This window comes from Chrysochloris asiatica, unplaced genomic scaffold (genome assembly GCF_000296735.1).
Source record: "Chrysochloris asiatica unplaced genomic scaffold, ChrAsi1.0 scaffold00250, whole genome shotgun sequence".
NCBI classification, from domain to species: domain Eukaryota; kingdom Metazoa; phylum Chordata; class Mammalia; order Afrosoricida; family Chrysochloridae; genus Chrysochloris; species Chrysochloris asiatica.
In genome coordinates, this window is record NW_006408768.1 from 2,990,216 (window position 1) to 2,995,404 (window position 5,189).

Here is a 5,189-nt window from a genome sequence, read left to right on the forward strand (position 1 = left end):
ACAGGAGTCTATTGAACATTATAGGGCTTAGCTTGCAGCTTCTTTCCTGTTTTTCCCTTACTTCCCCTTATCGGTGACCAGCGTAGTCACCAATCAGAATGTGTATTCCTACTGAGTCTTAGTCTTCGAAGGGGGTTTGCAATGAGGGGACCCGACCACTTGCCTTGATGTCTCCTGGGCAAGCAACTTGCTTGTTCTTGTAGTAACAGTCGATCTGCCTATATTGTTTTGCATTTTTCCTGTCTATCTTTCTTTCAAAAATTATCTTCTATTCTTCTAGCCTCTCCAAACTGGTTTGGCTGTCTTTCGAATCTTGGTTTCCTTGGCATACCATTATAAAATGACACTTGAGGGGAAGAGAAAGGAATAGCTAGAAATATCACCATAGAAAGCTTGTAAGTCCATCTTCTGCCTATAACTGATTGAAATACCTAAAATGGGGCTACAATGTGCCCGGTAAAGGAGGCTTCCTATGGAGCCTCTGCATTACATAAGACCATAGGTGGAATCCTGAACCATCTCCAGAATCTTCTAAAGTGGGAAATTTGCACTTGAAAGGACAAGCAGACCAGCCTGGAGCGGCTACAAGAACAGAAGAAACTTCTTGAAAGAAAGACCGACAGGAAAAATAGAAACCAATAACAGCAGTCCGACTGATTACTACAAGAACAAGCAAGTTGCTCACCCAGGAGACATCAAGTCAAGTGGTCAGGTCCCCTCAGGGCAAACCCACTTCCAAGACTGAGACACAATTAGAATACACACTCTGTTTGGTGACCCGTTTGTCACCTATGTGGGGAAGTGAAGAAAAACCAACAATGAAGCTGCAAGTTAAGTCCTACAACGTTCAATAGGCTCTTGTGAACCCAAGACCCGACCCAGAGAAGCAGTGATGCCTGAAATGGAGGCAGAGATGATGACGTGGAGCGATGGAGCAGCTGGGGACTTTAGACACAGAGAGGGAGAGGGGCTGTGTGCTGACGACTGGGGGGCAGGCTTGTAGTGTATACCCTTTGGTTGGTTGATGACGCATGGAGGGGATTGTAACCATAGCAATGAAATGATATATGATAGGATGAATGCAAAACTAATGTTCTCGCATGTAAACTATCACATAATTCACAATAAAATATTATAAGAAAAAAAGACAGCCATGCATCTTAACTTCACTTCCCCCCTTCTCCCCATTCCAACCATGTCTCAATTCCTGTACTCCAGAGCCCTGTTGTTCCAAGGTTGCACATACATCATTCTTTACCTCTGGCCCATTTAGCCCATGCAAACCTGCCTAATTGTTTTCCTGTCCACTTTGTTCTTCCATCTCCCTCCCCCTTCTTGTGTATTGCCCCTCCTGCTAGCACCTAAACTATCCTGTATCTATTCCCTGCCCTGTGTTGCACCTTCCCCTCCTTTCCCTCACCCCACCCCAACATCCAGGTAACCAGCAAAGAATCCTCTCCCCCACCCCCCCCAACCCCATTTAGTATGGGGTTTTTTTCCAGTCTTTTACAGTAGTGGTCCTATGTAGTATTTCTCCTTTTGTGACTGACTAATTTCACTCAATATAATGTACTCAAGGTTCATCCATGTTATGTGGTGGCTTGCAGCTTCCTTGTTATTCTTCAAGGTAGCATAATATTCTATTGTGTATATGTACCACAGTTTGTTTCTCCATTCTTCAGTTGACATATTTTTGCTATTGTAAATAGTGCTGTTGACATATTTTTGCTATTGTAAATAGTGCTGCTGTGAACTTTGGTATGCATATATATACTAATGTTATGGCTTGTATTTCTTGTGGGTAAATACCAAATAGAGGAATGTCTGGGTCATAAGGTATACCTATTTCCAACCTTCTGAGTAAGCACCATATTGCTTTTAAGAGAGGTTGGACAGGGAAGAAATGCTGGCGCCGGCAGCCTGCGGGGCCGACGGTGATTTGGCGGCCATGGCGCTGTAGTCCATGACCCTGAAATGGCACTGCTGGCTGAGCACCTCCTGAAGCCGCTACCGCGGACAAGCAGATAGAAATGGGAACCTTCCTGGAGGCAGTGTCACATCTGCCACACTTTTTCGATTGCCTCAGGTCCCCAGTGTTTACTCCCATCAAGGCGGACATAAGTGGCAACATCACCAAAATCAAGACTGGTTATGACACCTACCCCACCAAGTTCTGGACCTTGCAGAACATCCTGGAGGTGCAGAAAGAGATGTATGGAGCAGAGTGGCCTAAAGTGGGGGCCACAATAGCACTGTTGTGGCTGAAAAGGGGTCTCAGATTCATCCAGGTCTTCCTCCAGAGCATCTGCGACGGGGAGCGGGATGAGAACCAACCTAATCTCATCCATGTCAAAGCCACCAAGGCCTACAAGATGGCTTTCAAGAAGCACCACGGCGGGATCATGCAGAAGATCTTCCAGGCAGTACTGTTTACAGCCCCCTGTAAGTCCGACTTCCCTAAAGCACTCTCCAAGTGGCAGAACGTGACCGAAGAGGAGTGCCTGGAGAAGACTCGCCTCTTCCTGGTCAATTACACGGCCACCATTGACGTCATCTATGAGATGTATACCAAGATGAATGCTGAGCTCAACTATAAGGTGTAGGCGTGCCGGTGGCAAAACCAGCGGGGCCCACGCCACACACTGACACTGGCAACCCCGAATCGTTGTGAATCCAGTCCTCAAGCCAGCCAGGCCCACATCCTCCCAGAACAGCCCGGAGTCCTGGCTCTTAAAAGTAATTTTTTTGTCTATTCTACTGGAGCAATAAATAATGACCCCATTTTAGAAGAATTCGCCTTTGAACTTCACAGCAGCACAGACTGACTTCATACCTTCATTTCAGTGTGATAAAACCCATTTAATGTTTCTAATAAGTCCTAGGGTTTTTTGGTTTTCTTTTGCAACCTCCCCAACCCGGAGCCCAACACAGGGAGAATGGTGTCAGACACCTTTACATTAAAAATAACAGCCAGTGTCCGGATGTGGGACAGGCTGCATAATGCAAGGGGATTTAAAGGACTATGATGAGTTTGATTTGAAATGATGCAGGGCTCTTATTGTGGGATTTAAAAAGAAAAAAGCAGACTGGTATGTGTTCTCATATGATTTGTACCACTCAACCTCCCAGCACTGTTGTTACCATCTTATTCTTTCTGTCTCTTTTGCCAGACAATATTCTTATAGCTGAAACCAGTCAGCAAGACTTTGATGAATCGAGAGGTTTCTATTTTAAATCGACTGGGCACAAATAACCAACTACAGTGGACTGTATTTGCATCTTTCTGCATAATAATTTTCTTCAGGGACTGCTTTCCAAACTAAGAAACTACCCACCATGTGTATTCTTCTAGGGGGATAGGACAAACCCTTCCACCACAGAGAGCCAAGACAACACCTCGCTGCCTTAACTGTTTGTTCCCAGCACTAAAAAAAGCTGTATTTTACAAATTGTGGGGACAAACCAAGCAACCCCCAAAGAATTGGGGTGTGTTAAAAAAAAAAAAAAAAACCAAAAAATCCAATGAGGAACAATTGTTGATTTTTATGCAAAATTAAATGATCCTTAATAAATATATCTATTTTGGAATCAAAAAAACGGGGAAAAAAAGAGAGGTTGGACCATTTTGCAATCCTACCAGCAATGCAGGAGTGTCCCAGTCTCTCCACATCCCCACCAGCATTTACTGTCCTCTAGTTTTTTTTATCTTTGCTATTATTGCTGCTGTGAGATGATATCTCATTGTTGTTTTGATTTGCATCTCTCTAATGGATAGTGATCATGAACATTTCTTCATATGTGTGTTGGCTGCCTGGATCTCCTCCTCGGTTAAGTGTCTGTTCATGTCCTGTGACCATTTTTTTATGGGGTTGCTTGTCTTTTTCTTGTAGAGGTGTTGTTATTTCCTATATATTTTAGAAATGAGTGCCTTGGATGATGTGTCATTGCAAAAGATTTTTTCCCATTATGTGGGTTCCCATTTTACTCTTCTGGTGAAGTCTTTTGATGCACATATAAGTTTTTAATTTTTAGTATGTCCCAATCATCTGTCTACTTTTTTGTGTGTAGTTTTCTAAATGTTTGGTAGTCTGTGTATTCCCTGAATTAGTGCCCTCACATTTGTCATTGATGGCCTTCATAATTCTCAAATTCACATTTAGGTTTTTAATCCATGCTGAGTTGGTTTTTGTATAAGGCGTGAAGTAAAGGTCTTGTTTTAATCTTTTGCATATCACTTTCTACTTCTGCCAGCACCATCTGTTGAAGAGACTATCACCACCCATGCGATATATTTAGGTACTTTGTCAAAAATTATTTGGCTGTACGTAGATGGGTTAAGTTATGGATTCTCAATTCTGTTCCATTGATCAATGTATCTTTCATTGTACCAGTACCAAGCAGTTTTGACCACTGCAGCCATGGAATCAATTTTGAAGTCGGTAAGTGACAACCTTATTCTTCTTCTTAAAGCAGTGCTTTGCTTATCCTGGGTCTCTTTCCTTTCCTTATAGTGTTTATAATTGTTTTTTTTCCCATCTCTTTGAAGAATGTTGTTGAAATCTGGATTGGGATTGCATTATATGTGTATATTGCTTTGGGCAGTATTGACATTTTCACAATGATAAGTAGGTCTCTCTTGGTTTCTTGTAGTAGTGTTTTATAGTTTTATTTGTATAAGTCCTTTGTTTCTCTGGTTACATTTATTCCTAGATATTTCATCCTTTGGGCAGCTATTGTAAATGGTATTGCTTTAATAATGTCCTTTTCAATGCTGTCACTTATGGTATAGAGGAATCCAACTGATTTTTGTATGTTGATCTTATATCCTGCCACTTTGCTGAGTCTTCCAATGAGGTCTAGTAGCTTTTTTACTGAGTCTTTGAGGTTTTCTATGTCTAGGATCATATCATCTGCAAATAAAGAGCGTTTTACTTCCTCTTTGCCAATTTGGATGCCTTTAATTTCCCTGTCTTTCCATATAGCTCTTGCTAAGACTTCCAGCACAATATTTAATAGGAGTGGTGACAAAGGACATCCTTGTCTGGTTCCTATTCACAAAGGAAAGGCTTTTAGTTTCTCTCCATTGAGAGTAAGGTAGGCTGTTGGTGTTGTGTATATGCTCTTAATTGTGTTTAGGATTTTCTGTTCAATTCCTACTTTGTGGAGTGTTTTTATCAGGAATGGATGTT

General features: G+C 42.1%; 1 pseudogene; it reads left to right on the plus strand.

Moving 5' to 3' along the window:
- Window positions 1-1,974: 1,974 nt before the first annotated feature.
- Window positions 1,975-2,603, plus strand: LOC102816956 (annotated as a pseudogene).
- Window positions 2,604-5,189: the final 2,586 nt, after the last annotated feature.